The sequence below is a fragment of the Mastomys coucha genome, unplaced genomic scaffold (genome assembly GCF_008632895.1).
Source record: "Mastomys coucha isolate ucsf_1 unplaced genomic scaffold, UCSF_Mcou_1 pScaffold17, whole genome shotgun sequence".
NCBI lineage: Eukaryota > Metazoa > Chordata > Mammalia > Rodentia > Muridae > Mastomys > Mastomys coucha.
Genome location: NW_022196899.1, coordinates 13,862,949 through 13,878,570, shown reverse-complemented (window position 1 = coordinate 13,878,570; position 15,622 = coordinate 13,862,949).

Below are 15,622 nucleotides of genomic sequence, written 5' to 3'. Positions count from 1 at the left end.
ATATTATGATTGTATTCATTGCCTACCTTCATTTATACCCTGCTACTTTTTCCATCCCCCTTTCCCAACCAGTCTCTGTCCGACTTTTGTGTCTTTTTTTTTAATCCACTGAGATTAATTTGTGTTACTTGTCTGAACATGAGTAAGGGTTATTGACTGTAGTATGGGCATCTACCAGTGGCTACAACACTGAAAAGAACGAGACCTTGGCAACCAGTGGCAACCGTTAAGTGCCATTGGTGCTTCTGGAAGGGGTGGAGTTTCATCATTGCTCACATGATAAAAATGTTGAATGTCCAAGTGTCTGTGCAGTTCTTGCGCAGGTGTCCACATGACTGCCATGGTCAGTTCACACCCAGAAGACAGCATTCCATAGTATTTCTTCTTACAGTATTCTGCCATAATCTCCTGGGTCTTGAAGAGGCCGATAGAAAAGGTGCCATTTGGGTCTGAGCACTGAACAGATACTTATTCTCAGGACACTGATCAGTTCTAAGTCTCTGTTTCACCCATTACCCCTTGCCAAAAGAAGCTTCTCTAACCAAGGCGAAAGCAGCAATAAAGTCTGGTTATGAAAATTAATATTTTGAAGAGTGTTGGATAGCATGTCCATCTAGCCAAACAACAGTAGTAAGGTTCCCTCCTAGGCCTATGACCTCCAGCTGTAAACTTTGGGCCAGGTGTACTGTATAAAGTAGGTACTCCCTCCCACAGAGTGGGCCTCCAATCCAGTCAGAAAGTAGTGTTTAACTCACAAAGGGTCATGCTACTGCTTCACCACTGGATGTGCACAATCTGGTTCTACCTTGCCTATTTCTGTCTGAGCCAGGAACTTTTCACAGTTATTTTAAACATCTTGTGAGAGTATGTGTTTTTAATTGTATTTATTCCTCGAGAATTCTTTATTTTTAGAATATAATGATAGAGTCAAAGTTATCATTTTTATATGCCCAATTCTGATATGCTTGTGCACATGCAAGAAATAGAGAAGATTACTAAAAAGTTAATGTCAACTGTTAACATAAACATGGCCCGCTAACAGTGTTGTAGCTTATGAGGATTTCTCCATGTTTGGGGTCACATACTGCTCTTACAGAAGATCTGAGTTCAGTTCCAAGCCCTCACACCAGAAAGCTCCCAGAAGCTTGTAACTCCAGCTCCAGAAGACCCAATACATTTTTTTTCTGGCCTTTTTAGGCATCCCCACACATGCATGCATACATAAAATGGACGCAGACATAAATAAAATAATAGATAAGTAAATAATAAAAGGAAATAAATATTGATTCCATACAGTTGGCATTATGCAGCACACATCCTCACACTGTGCCTTTGCTCTGTCTGCATGCTAGGCAAACCCCAGCCATGATCAATCATAGCTAATGGTGCTGAAGAATTAAATAATGGGTGTCAACTTCAAAAGAACACCTTTTAGTAATGACATTGCTTGACAAATAGATTTCCTTTTAAATACCAAATTTCCATAATAAGATGTTTCAGTAGGCTTCTTAGTTACTAATTTTCAAAAAAAGTTTCTTCCTCATAAAAAAGGAGTGTGAGAGAAAAAATGCCCTACCATTTCCTCTATCACTATATATGTATGTACACATGTGTGTGCACATATATGTATGTATGTATGTATGTGTGCATGTCTATATGTGTATGCATGTGTGTAATTGTATGTACACATATATATACGCATTGTGCATGTGCCTGTGTATGTTAAATCTTTACTAGTCTGCTTCTGCTTTGATAAAATGTATTTTATGGCTGAGAGGGATCTTGAGTATTTCAAGAACATTTAGATGATGTATAAGACTATAACCACCCGGCAGTGATGGTGTATGCCTTTAATCCCAGCACTTGGGAGGCAGAGGCAGGTGGATTTCTAAGTTCAAGGCTAGCCTGGTCTACAGAATGAGTTCCAGGGCAGCCAGGGTTATACAGAAAAACCCTGTCTCAAAAAGAAAAAAATAAGGCTATAACCATGGTTGCCACCTCTTCTTTGGGTCTGGAACAACCCTAGTGCACTGGAACAATAAATTCCTCTTATTTTTGCATCGATTCAGGCTCCACATGGTTCACTCAGGGAGTCTCTGGTAAGCTAAGGCTTGTCAGAGGATTACATTGGAGCATTGGCCAGGAATCCGACTCCTTGTGGGAGCACACTGGAGCGATGAATCGGAGGTCTCGAGCTTTTACCTTGTGGTTCCTGTTTGTCTTTCTGTTCATCAAAGTCTAAGTCTGTAAGTGTTTGAACTATTGCTTGCAAGTGTCAGGAGGTTTGGACAGCCTACAGTATCTGGTGTGGTCAAGTGCAATGGGCAGACGTACCTCAACATCGAGACCATGGGGGCACTGAAGGATGCTTCAGGAACCCTGGAGGAAGCCAGGAAGGCTCTGCTCTTTCTTGAAATGGCAAGACGATATTGGAGGGAGCTGAGTATGGCTATAACTTGGTTTATCTAGATACAGCCATATAGGCAGGAACACCTAGTTTGTCTCAGCGTGGCTGGCACAGCACAGCAACTCTGTTATCTGACTCTTGCTGTGTGTTCAAGAGCACCTGGTGTTTGTAACTGGGCCCATGGAAAGGGTAAATTGTATGTTGATTGTCTTTCTCTGTGTTCGTGGACCTGGACCCTGAACCATGGCAGGATCGAGTTGTTTGTGTTGTAATTGATTTTCTCTGTGTTTGTTGGTATCTCATTCTATGTTCTTGGACTTAGACTGATGATAGTTTTTTTTTTTTTTTTGGACATTGGACAGACTGAAAGACAAGTTATTTACTCCCTGTTTCTCCTCATGACCCACTAGTAGCAACTTTTGACTTGCAGGTGATCAAAAACAGTAGAGGAGAGAGTCTTTAGGCCAGGATTCTTAGGGCATCTGGACCAAGGGCCCTATATAATTACCTAGAAAAATCTAGTGGAGGACCCCCCCTCCTCCCTCATAGATCAAAGCCTCCCATTTCCAAGACCCACCCCCACAGGTTCTGGCTGTCAGGAAGAAAGAAGCGCAAGAGGACAGATCTGGACCTGAGAAACTTCTGATCCTCCAAGACTCTTCAACAGCGGACCTGTTACTCCAAGACCCTCTTCCTCCAAATCTTCCTACCCAAGCCCCCATGGCCCTGCCAATGCCAGTACCGGTTCCTCAGCCCATACAAGACTGGGGCTATTGCACCCCCCCTTCACCTGAGGGAGGAATGGGAGGATACCTGAGAGCCAAACCCCTGATACTACAGTGACTCTCTCACTGAAGGCATATGGGCCTCTGGAAAAGGGCAATCAGGCTATGCAATATTGGCCCTCCTCTTTGGCTGACTTGTATGACTGGAAGGCCCAACCCCCAACTCCCTTTGCCAAAGGGCTGGTTAATCTTTTTTAGACTGTTTTATTTATAATGCAGGAAGCCAGAAGCCAGAAGCCAGAGACATAGGGGCACCCTTGATTGACCATGCTGTCTTTGACAGTGGGTTTCCCCTGACTAGACCTGACTGGGACTTTAATATGCCAGAAGGTAAGGGGCACCTGAAGGTCTACCTCCAGGCTCCACTGGCAGGCCTCACGACAACCTACAAATTTGACTGAGATATGTGAAGTTAGACAGGGGTCAGATGAGTCACTTGCTCCCTTTCTAGAGCCACCCTCATGGAGGTATTCTGTCAATATCCACCCTATGACCCCAGTGACAAGGAGCACAAAGCTACTGTGACTATAACTTTTATAGACCAGGCTAGTAGAGATATCAGGAAAAAGCTTCAGAGGCTAGAGGAACTGCAGGATAAGTCATTGAGAGATTTAGTGCAGGTTGCTGAGAAAGTCTACCATAACAGGGAAACAGAGGAAGAGGAGGCGCAGAGAAAGAGAAAGAAAGAAGATGAAAGGGAGATGGAAAAAAAAAGAAAAGTGACAGGGAATCTACAGAGAGTCCTGACTCTTAGGCTAGAGGATAAATACAAGTTGTTTGAGACCTTAGACAGGGAACCTCAGGACCTAGACTGGTGGTTCAAGGCCTTTCCCCAGGCCTACACTGGGATGGCAGAGATGAGGAGGGCCACCAACCACCATCCATGTAGAGATCAGAGCCCAAGCCTCGCTGGTGTCTGTGCACCAATATCCAATGTCAAGGGAGGCCCAGGATGGAATCAGTCCCCACATTACCAGGCTCCTGGAACAAGGGATCCTGTGGAAGTGCCAATCAGCTTGGAATACTCCCCTTCTGCCTGTGAAAAAACCTGGGGTCCAAAACTAAGAAGGACTTTCTAGAGGGGACTAAATGCCTCTTGGGGGAGCTGGGAGGATTGAGATACAGAGCCTCAGCCAAGAAGGCCCAAATCTGCCAAAGAAAAGTAAGTAATCTGGATGACCTGCTGAAAGATAGCCAGTGTTGACTCTCCAGTGCTTGAAAAGAAACCATCCTGCACATTTCTTCTCCACAGAGCCACAAGCAGATATGGGAATTCCTGGGCACAGCCAGGTTCTGCTAGCTATGGATTCCAGGGTTTGCTGAATTGGCTGGCCCACCTCCACTCCCTGACTAAAACTGGACAGCCCTTCAATTGGGGTAAATAAGAGCAACAGGCTTTTGATGCAACTAAGCAAGCTTTACTGGAGACCCCTGCTCTAGGACTGCCTGATGCCAGCAGACCTTTCCACTTTTATGTAGCAGAAAACAGGGGGATAGCCAAGGGAGTGCTCATTCAGCAGCTGGGCCCCTGGAAGTGACCAGTTGCCTATCTGTCAAAAAAAAAAAAAAAAAAAATTAGACGCTGTTGCTGCTGGGTGATCTGCTTTTCTATGGATAGTGGAGGTGGTGGCAGTTTTAGTTAAAGATGCTCATAAATTAACTCTGGGGCAGAATCTGACAGTGACAGCTCCCCATGACTTGGAGAGCATTGTTTGCTAGCCCCTGGATCAATGTCTGACCAATGCTCACATGACTCATTAATCACATGTCGCTAGTGGCCGTAACCCAACCAATCTACTATCTGACCCTGACCTCAATCTGCCAGCTCATGATTGTCAGCAGATTCTAGTTGAGGATGAGGGATAGTGAAAAAATAGGCCACTCCCCGATACTGAGGAGACCTGGTTCACTGATGGTAGCAGCTACCTGGCAGAGGGACAGCATAAGGTGGGAGCCACCACTGTGGACGAGTGCCAGGTGGTCTGGGTGGAACCGCTTCCTCCAGAAACATTGACCTAAAAGGCAAAGCTGATAGCTCTGACCAAAGCTTTGGACCTGGAGGCAGGCAAAAAGGATAGACAGAAAGACATGGATAGCAGGTATGCCTTTGCCACAGCCCACGTCCACAAACAAGGCTATATACCAAGAGAGAGGACTGCTCACATCAGAGGGAAAAGAAGTAAACAAGCAGGAAATCTTGGATCTGATGAAGCCAGCAGCTGTGAGTATTATTCATTGCCCAAGACATCAGAAGGGAAGAGATTCAGTGTCCCTGGGCAATAACCAGGCAGATAAGTGGCTCAAGAAGTGGCTATGCAGGAGTCTATCCCAGTTATGGGCCTCTCTGCAAGAGATACCCACTGGGAAATGGGAGTAGACTAAGGGATGGCCTCACTTTTAGAATGTACTGAAGAAGAAAGGGACTCAGATTGCTAGCCACCCTACCAACTATTACCAAGAGAAGGTAGGACAATGGCGTACACAAGAAGGGAGAACTATACTCCACAGAAAGCAAGCAAAAGACTTACTAGCCAAATGCACAGATGGACTCATTTAGGGGATAGAAAGCCTATGCAAGCAGTGAAGAAACCTAATTATATATATCAGGTTCTGTGCCAGAATAGTAGAACAGTTTAAGGTATGCCAGCAAGTAAATGCTTATGCAGTCAAGAGTAGGGCAAAAGACCTAGGATAGAATAGCCTGGAGTTTATTGGTAGGTCAATTTTACAGAAGTTAAGCCAGGAAAATATGGTTACAAACACCTTGTAGGGTTTGTAGATGTTTTCTCTGGGTGAATTGAGATTCCCTACCAAGCAGGAAACAGCTACCGTGGTAGCTAAGGAGATCTTAGAAGAAAATTTTCCAGAGGCTTGGAGTACCCAAGGTAATTAGATTGGACAATGGTCCTGCTTTTGTCTCTTAAGGTAAGTCAGGGATTGACAGAGAAATTGGGGACTAATTGGAAGCCCCATTGTGCATACAGTCCCCAGAGCTCAGGGCAGGTAAAGAGACCTTGACTAAATTGACCTTGGAGACTGGCTCAGACTGGTTGGTGCCCCTCCCCTTGGCCCTGAACACCTCCTACCATTTTAATCTGACCTCTTTTGAGATCTTACATGAGACACACACTCCCTGACCCCGTCCAGCACTTGATGCCCCCCAGGGTGACTTTTCAGGCTGACAAGGATCTTATTGCTCTATAGAAACCATTCCAGATCAGCCACTTGGAACTGTGGCCTAAACTTAGTGCCTTGTATAATGCAGGTACCTCAGAGGTTCTGTAAGGAAAAATTAAAGCTTTACACCTGTGCTGACTAGGAAGAAAAGTTATGGGCCTAAGAATCCATCACAAACTGGCCACATAGGCCTGGGAAAGAGCAAACAAGTTGTTAGATATCATAAGAGCTGGCAGGTCAAGAAGACATAATACTATAAACATAGAGGAAAACATCCAGGCAAACGAGGACATGTCCAAGGCCCAGGCCTGCAAAGACGTGCCTGGCAGACACTAAGTAATGGACCATCTGGTCCTCTCAGATATGGTTTAAGGTCAGATGCTCTGTTGACTCAGATTAACACCAACCTTAGGAATTTTCCACTCTGTTCTGAACGTAATAGTTAATATTTGAGCTAGCCAATCATGTATAGCCACACTGATTCCTTTGTTCCCTCAGACCTTTTCCCTATAAAAACCCCTAACTTTCAAGCCTCGTGGTCGGCTCCATTATCTCCTGCGTGAGATAACTGTGGTGCCGAACCAGGGCGTCCTGAAATTAAAATATACCTCTTGTAATTACATCAAGATGTGGTCTCTCGTGATTCCTTGGGTGTACGTCCTCCCGAGATTTGAGTGGGGGTCTCCCCCAGGGGTCTTTCAGTTCCACACAAGTACCAAGTTGGAGATTGGATATATGTTAAGAGACGTTGGGATGAACACTTGGAAGCAAAGTGGAGAGGGCAGTTCCTGATGTTGATGACCACCCCAACCTCTGTTAAAGCAGATAGAGTAACTGCTTGGGTTCACATCAGATCAGCATCTTCGCTTGATGCCAACTAGAGAGCAGCCAGACACCAAAGCAACTCACTTCTGCAAGGCCAGAGAAACCATGAAACAGCTGTGGTGTATCTTCCAGCACTGAGCCTCAGCAGCCCCTAAAACCCTACCAGGGTGACTTGGAAGGTGCAGGTGCTCTCAGCCACAGGTGATGTGGCTTGGTCCACTACCCAAGTTGTATCTGGTGGCTGGACCCTGTCTTTGATTTCTGTGAATTAGCAGTGAGCCTTGACTTCTGGGATGTCACTGCCCTGGAGACACAGGAAAAGGGATTGCCTGAATGTGGGTGACGAGGGACTTATGAATCTAAACCATGTCCCAGAAGTGGCCTTGGAGGGTGGGGCTTAGGGTGCAGACACCCAAAATTGAAATGTGTCCTGTGAGAAACATCAATATATGTATATGTATATATATATATATATATATATATATGTATGTATATATGTATATATATATATTTATATGTGTCCCCGAGATGGAAGAAGCCAACAGCAGGCCCATCAGTGTTAGGGGGCCAGCCATTTCTTCTATGATACCTGGAGTGTAAAACATTGGAAAGCACATACTGGAGACCATTCCAGGAATAGTTAAATATTCAATGGCCAAGGTGAGAGAAGGGTTAGCCAAGTGGAAGAGAGAGAACAGAGTCACGGCTGGTTGGAGTCTTGGTTTAACAGCTCCCCCTGGTTTGCTGCCTTGATTTCTGCATCGTTAGGAGCTCTGATCATTTTGTTCCTGCTTCTGACCTTTGGTCTTTACATTCTAAATTGCTTAGACGTCTTTATTAAAGCTCGCATAGCTACAGTACAGTTGATGGTCCTGAGACAAAGATATCAAGAGCTAAGTACGGGACCAGGGATATGAACTGCTTAACTATCCACAATAGCTTCCAGATTGAAGCATGCACAAAGAAAGGAGGGAATGAAAAGATCAGTTCAGGAGCTTTGGGAAGGTCATGGAACACTTGCCCCTCAGGAAGGGAGAGGCTAATTAACATTCCGCAGACCATAGGGTGGGAACTGACCTGAGGATGGGGACACATTCTGCAGGATGGACCATTGTCCACCTTCAGACAAGGGAAGTCCTTACTACCTCATTCCCTGAAGACAAATTAGTTTAAAAAGTCACACTGTTCTGCCAATCACATTGTGTCTAATGGCTGCTGCCCTAAAAACTGTATAAAAACTCACTGAGCAAGCTGTGTGCGTTAAATCTTTACTAGTCGCCTTCTGCTTTGATCAAATGTATTTTATGGCTGAGAGGGACCTTGAGTATTTCAAGAACATTTAGATCATTTAGACTATAACCATGGTTACCGCCTCTCCTTCGCGTCTGGGACAACCACAGTGCACTGGAACAATAAATTCCTCTTGCTTTTTGCATCAAAAAAAAAAAAAAAAAAAAGAGAGAGAGAGAGACTATAACCATAAACATATTAAGTTTCCCCAAACAATTAAACTTATGATATGAACTTATGTTGAAATCTACCAGGTTTAGGGGGGGAAATGATTCATTTCACTACATCTGTATGTCTTAAGCATTGATATTGTGCTATTTGACTATTTATTATTACAATACTTGCCAATATGAGTACAAATGCTTCTAGTCTTTGAGAGAAAAATCTACTCAATTGAGTTTATATTATTGAAAGAAAAACATTAACACATGTCTAACATGGCGATAGATGCTATAAAGATCAAGTGAGAAAAAGTATGTTTAGGATACATTTTAAGATTGGTTGCTGAGGCAAAACTCCTTAGAGAAAGTAGCACTTCATTGGTCTGACTAGAGGGACTGAGCCACGGAACAACATCTGGGAACTGAGATGCTCCAGACAGAAGGGACAACTTCACCTCTTTCTCTGTGTAAACGTTATTCTGGTCTAGGTTTTTATGTCCCTTTTGCTCCCAAATAATTATCGGGTATTTCCACCCTTGACTCCAGTACATTTTAGGTCCCAAATAAAGACACAGAGACTTGGTATTTTTATTAACAAGCACTAATAGCTGGGAAGATTCTGATCTTTTCTAACCCAACTAGTCTACATACTACTCAGCAAGTTGTCCCATTATTTGCTGTCTGGTCTTGCCCTATCTTACGCTGGTCCATATGTGTTCTCAGTCCTGTTCTCTTATAATGACCTTGTGGTGAATTATCCTGGTCCCTACCTATGGCCTCCATACAATTCCTCTTTTCCTCTCCCTGTTTCCCCCTTGCCCCTGCACTGGGATTGAAAGTCCCATTTTATTCTGTTCTACCCAAGTAATTGATTGATCAGCTCTTTTAATAACTAATCAGAGGTGATAGAAAACAATTTTTACATGACATCTAGACCAGAGATGCTTGAACATGCCAGTGTCTAGACTGTAACCAGATGTCTGGGTATAGAAATCAGCATCTGAAGACTCAGTGCACAAAACCATCTTCCAACAGAACTGTACACTCAGCTGATATGTTGTACTTAATTGTAAACACACACACATACACAAACACACATACATATACTCTTTCTCAAACAGATCTTGAGGACTGGCCAGATTGTATTAATTATCATAGGTAGTACTTCACTTAAAATGTACTTCCTTAGAATTTTTCATTTACACAAGATGTTATTAATTGTAGTAACCATGATGTAGAAAAGATTTCTTGAACTTATTTTTAGGGCTAGACTTTTTTTCATATTTTAAATAATTGAATTGGGTTTTTCATTTTATACAATGGCTTCTAGAAATAGCTTTTTTTTTTTTTTTAAGAGGATGGTAAATTGATGAGTTACTCAGTAATATTGTAGTGATACTTTCTGTGATGGTTTGAATAAGAATGGCTCCCATAGGCTCATATATTTAAATGCTTAGTTACCAGAGAGTGGCACTATTTGAAAGGGTTAAAAGCAGAGGGAGATGTGGCCTTGTTGAAGGAAACATGTCACAGCTGGTGGGCTTTGAAGTTTCAAAATCCCATGCCAGGTCCAGTCAGTCTTTCCTTTTCTGCTGCCTGCAGGATCAGGATGCAGACCTTTCAGCTCCTTCTCCAGCACCATATCTTCCTGAGCACTGCCATACTCCGTCCCATGATGATAATGGACTAAACTTCTGAAACCTAAGCAAGCCTAATTAATTGTTTACCTTTGTAAAGAGTCTCTTCACAGCAGTAGAACAGTAACTTAAGACACTCTCCAGCTGACATGAAAGATACAAGAAACAATGGAAACACCTCCCTTCACACAGAAGATCGGTGCTTGAGGTTTGAATGTGATATGAGAAGGCTCTGGACATTTGATACGGACTGAGAATTTTTAACATGAGAAAAAAGAGCCTGGGTTATCATCAAGCTAAGAAAGCAGGTTGCCTCTGTGATAGCTGTTAATAAATGCCTATATTTGTGGTAGAGTTTAATCTGGGACCTGGTTTTCTTGTAACCTGTCACATATAGAAGCATGTGTTTGCAAGATGGTACAAATGTACTGTCAGCAACATTCGTATCAAAATTATAACTCAACAAGATTTTGTTTTTAAAACCAGCCATTCATGCTTGTAGGTGTAAAATTTTCAAAACCCACTTTGATAAGAGTTCTTAGACATTTCAATCTCTCTTCTAACCCACCTACCAGAGGTAGGAGGGAAGAGAGGTTAATAGGAAAAGGGAGATGTGGACCTCTTTAGCAGCAGTTCTTTAGGGTGATTCCAGTGTTCAGGATACCAGCCGTGCAGTCCAATAGAAAACATCCCTATGTGAATGAGTACCAGCAGCAGTTTAATCCTGACGAAACCACAAGGCTCAGGCTTAGAAGTGACAAGAAGCATCTGGAATACCACCAGGAGAAGTTCCTCTGGCATGCTTCTCTCTGCGAGGTCTGAACGGTAGAAGATAAGTGAAAACTAACATTATCATCAAAGTGTTGCAAGGCAAACCAATGCAAGAGTGTCCTCTCACTGTCTGGGGGGGGGGGAGGTTATATTTATATTCTTTCTAAAGATCACGGACTCTCTCAAGCATCATATCATATGCCTTTCAAGCGAAACATCATCTGCTCTCTCACAAGACAGCTTCCAGGAAAACATAGTGTGTCTGTCTTCAGTAAAATATTCTCTCACGTGGCTACTTCAGCAAACATCCTCTAATAAAACAGCTTCTGGAAAAACACCACATGGCATAACTGACTCTCCAAAAAAACCCAGAAATTTTCACTTCATATGTTTACTGTAAAAGCTGCAGTTTTCTATTGTTATGTGTCAGGATAATGTAGATTTAACTTAAGATTGTTTTTGTGTGTGATGACTAGTGTATTATTTACCTGACAATATAATATAATCACTAGCAGCCATGGAATTGTCTCAAAGTGCCTGGGGCAGTGATGTGTTTGTGTGTGTGTGTGTGTGTGTGTGTGTGTGTGTGTGTGTGTGTGTGTGTGTGTGCATGAATGTATTTTTTGATACAGGGCTTCCCTATATAGCCCTGGCTGTCTGAAACTCACTCTGTAGACCAGACTGGTTTCAAACTCAGAGATCTGCTTGCCTCTGCCTCCTGAGTGTTGGGATTAAAGGTGTAGGCTACCAGCACCCAGCTAATTAAACAGCTAACAAAGAAGCTAGAAGATATTCCTTCTCCTATAATGTCTGCCAATACAGCAACAGCAACCAGATTTCATACCTCCGATAATGTAACTAAAACAACCAAGAATTCTGAAAGGTTCAAAGGAGAAGTAGACTAGGCAGAAACATAGTACCTAAGGATTGGCGGCATGAAAGGTCCTTTGGAATTTCTTCGTGCCTGACATGTCCCAGATTTGAAGCATCTGAAGTTGCCAATCAGGAAACACCAACAGCCAATAAGCACCAATAAGAATACTTCAATACAACTCTACTGTATAGCCAAAAACTAGGAAATGGTGCCACATAGCAACAGAAAACTTTGAGAAAAACTATTTTACCAAACACCAAAGGATAACTATGGCCCACTTTAATTAGTGCCAACCAGTCCACTCTCACCAGAGCCTAACAAGAAAAGTTACCACATAGGGTTCACAGAAACTTGGTAGAGAGTCAGGACTTTTTACCAGAGTTCATTAGTAATGAGGTTACCTTTTTGACTCCATGTTGTCAATTAAGGTAGAAGTTAAATACACAGCTTACAATAACTAAAGCATTCACTAAAACCCATACAAAGAGATGCATGCAAAACAATATAGCTATATCTTGATGGAATTCTAAAAAAAAAAAAAAAGTTAGATAATCAATAGGAAGACAGGGGCAGGGGATGAAATTAGGAACTAATATAAATAATTAAAAAACTGAAATGGCCAGATTTATTCATAAGACATCAGTAATTAGTTTAGGCATGGCTGGCTTAAAAAGGCCAACTAAGAAACTGCTCACTCGAAGCAGAACAAAATAGAAGCATTGAAGAGAAATATGTGCAAAAAGACAGCATGCAAACAATCAAAATAAACCAGGAGTGGCTATGTTAGAGGCACATACCATGACTTCAGAGCTAAGAAAGCACAGACCCAAGGAGACATTCCACAACGACAAAGGTGAGCATATCAATTAAGAGATAATTACACTCTGAAAGTCTGCACATCAAACACCAGACCTTTAGAATGTGTGAAACAGAAACTTCAAGGAGAAAACAAAATTCAATAAATATGAAGATCCTCTATAAGGATTGATAAAAAAATAAATAAAATTATCAAGACTATAAAATAACAACATGATCAGCAGGCAGAAACAACTTGACATTTACAACAAGTGCCCCCAATCACACCAGTGTACATACCCTCCCAGGTGCCTCTGGAATATGTGCCTTGTTTTTGTTCATAAAACAAGCCCCATAGTTTAAAAGAGTAGATGTCATTTAGTGCTTTTTCTCTGACCACAATAGGATAATCTAGAAATTTCAATAAGATATTGTCAAATACTCAAACACTGGGAACTAACACCACATGTCAGAAATACTAAAGTAAAAAGTGAAAAAAAGGATGGGATGAGAATAATGTATGACATAAAAGTTAGTTGGACACAGCAAAAGCAAGGTCAAGAGGAACATCTCTTTAGAATTAAGAGCACATACAAGAAAAACGGAATGTCTTTATTCAGTAATTTGAATTCCATCTCAAGAACCTAGACAAAAAGAACTGCAAACTATACTCAAAGCAAACACAGAAGGGAAAGTAAAGGTTTCATGTGTGCCCACACTAGCTTGTGACTCATACTCAGTGGGTAGATGGTTAATAAAATAGTACTTCCTGTAGCGTGTAGTTTTATACTCTACCTGCCTCTAGCTCTGGGAGGTGACTGCACTACCAACCCCTTGAATCTGGCTTCCCTTGAATCTGCAAATCAAAGACACAGACACAGTTATTCAACTTCAACTTGCCTCCTTGGCACAATTGCTGGATGCTACTATCTCCCACCTTGAAAAGCATGCCCTTACCAATTTCTTATCTCTGTCACTTCTACCTGCTGTAAACTCCACTTGCTAAACTCTCCTGACCACCTGGCCTGGGCACTCTGTTTTGAGATCTCACATGGTTGCTCAGTTCTCCTCTATCCAAAGCATGGCAAACTCCATACTCTTTCCTTGAGTCTCTCTGCTTGCCTCCAAGGACCCAGAAGTCCCACCCATACCTTACACCTAGCAACTGGCCCATGGCTTTTTTTACTGACAGATCAAAACCAATTGGGGGACAGGATCTTAGCATCAGAACCACCTGCAACACCTCAACTTTTCTGTCCAATAAAAAAAAAGCTTCTTATTCCAGACATAAATTGAACAAACCCATAACAATCAAATAAATTACACAGTATGATATACAAATAACATCTAGTCCATCATATTTGTCAATTAGATAAAGTACTCTGCTATCATTCCTAACTGAAAGAATTATGAGTCTATCCTTAGATTGTGTTTAGATTTTAGCCTTCTGGCCCAGAATCATCTGTAAGATATTTATAAAGCAGAATGATTAAGGACTGTTTATTCTGTCTTAGCAGAGACAATAGCCAACTATTCTCCAAAACGTATCCTTTTTCTAGACATTTTGTCTGTGGATGAAATAGGCAACTTCTGCCCAGTGTCTATCTTGGCATGATAAGCAACCTCGCCTGGAGGTGAAGATGCTGAATGTCTTCTTTGAACCAAGAAGGGGGTGTTATCAGGAGCAGATATGTCTCATTGTCAAATAACAAAATAACAAATGTCACATTCTGTGAAGTTCTGGTGTTTTTGAAGAATATACATATATATATGTGGTAATCTGAATTCTTAAACCTTGACTACTCATAGCTATTTCTAATTGAAATGTATAGAAAACACCCTTATATAATTAAATCAGAATCTAGCATAACCATGAGTTTGCTATCTGGCCCTTAACTCGTATTGCTTAATCATCTAAAAAGAGTTTGTAATAGCAAATGTTAGAAGGACTGGGTCTAAGCTTTGTATTCTTTTATTTTTTAATCTTTTTAATTAGATATTTTCTTTATTTAAATTTCAAATGTTATCCTATCTCCTCCTTTCCCCTCTGAAAACCCCCTGTCCTCTCCTCCCTCTCCCTGCTCATTAACCTACCCACTCCCACTTTCTGGCCCTGGCATCCCCCTACACTAGGGCATAGACCAGGACCAAAGGCCTCTTCTCCCACTGATGACCAACAAGGCCATACTCTGCTACATATGCAACTGGAGCCATGAGTCCCACCATGTGTATTCTTTGGTTGGTGGTTTAGTCCCTGGGAACTCTGAGGGTACTGGTTATTTCATATTGTTGTTCCTCCTATGGGGCTGCAAACCCTTCATCTTCTTAGGTCCTTTCTCTAGCTTCTTCATTGGGGACCCTATGCTCCGGCCAATGGTTGACTGTGAGCCTCCACCTCTGTATTTGTCAGGCACCAATAGGTCTCTCAGGAGACAGTTAAAACAAGCTTCTGTTGGCAAGCACTTGTTGCCATCCACAATAGTGTCTGGTTTTGGTAATTGTATATGGGATGGATTCCCAGGTGGGGCAGTCTCTGAATGGTCATTCTTTCAGTCTCTGCTCTACACTTTGTCTCTGAAAGTCCTTCCAAGGGTATTTTGTTCCCCCTTCTAAGATGTACCAAAGTAAGTATCCACACTTTGCCTTCCTTCTTGAGTTTTATGTGGTTTGTGAATTGTATCTTGGGTATTCCATGCTTCTGGGCTAATATACACTTATTAGTGAGTGCATACCATGTATGTTCTTTTGTAATTGTTTATCTCACTCAGGATATTTTCTAGTTCCATCCATTTGCCTGACAATTTCATAAATTCATTGTTTTTAATGGCTGAATAGTACTTCATTGTGTAAATGTATCACATTTTCTGTATCCATTCCTCTGTTGAGGGACATCTGGGTTC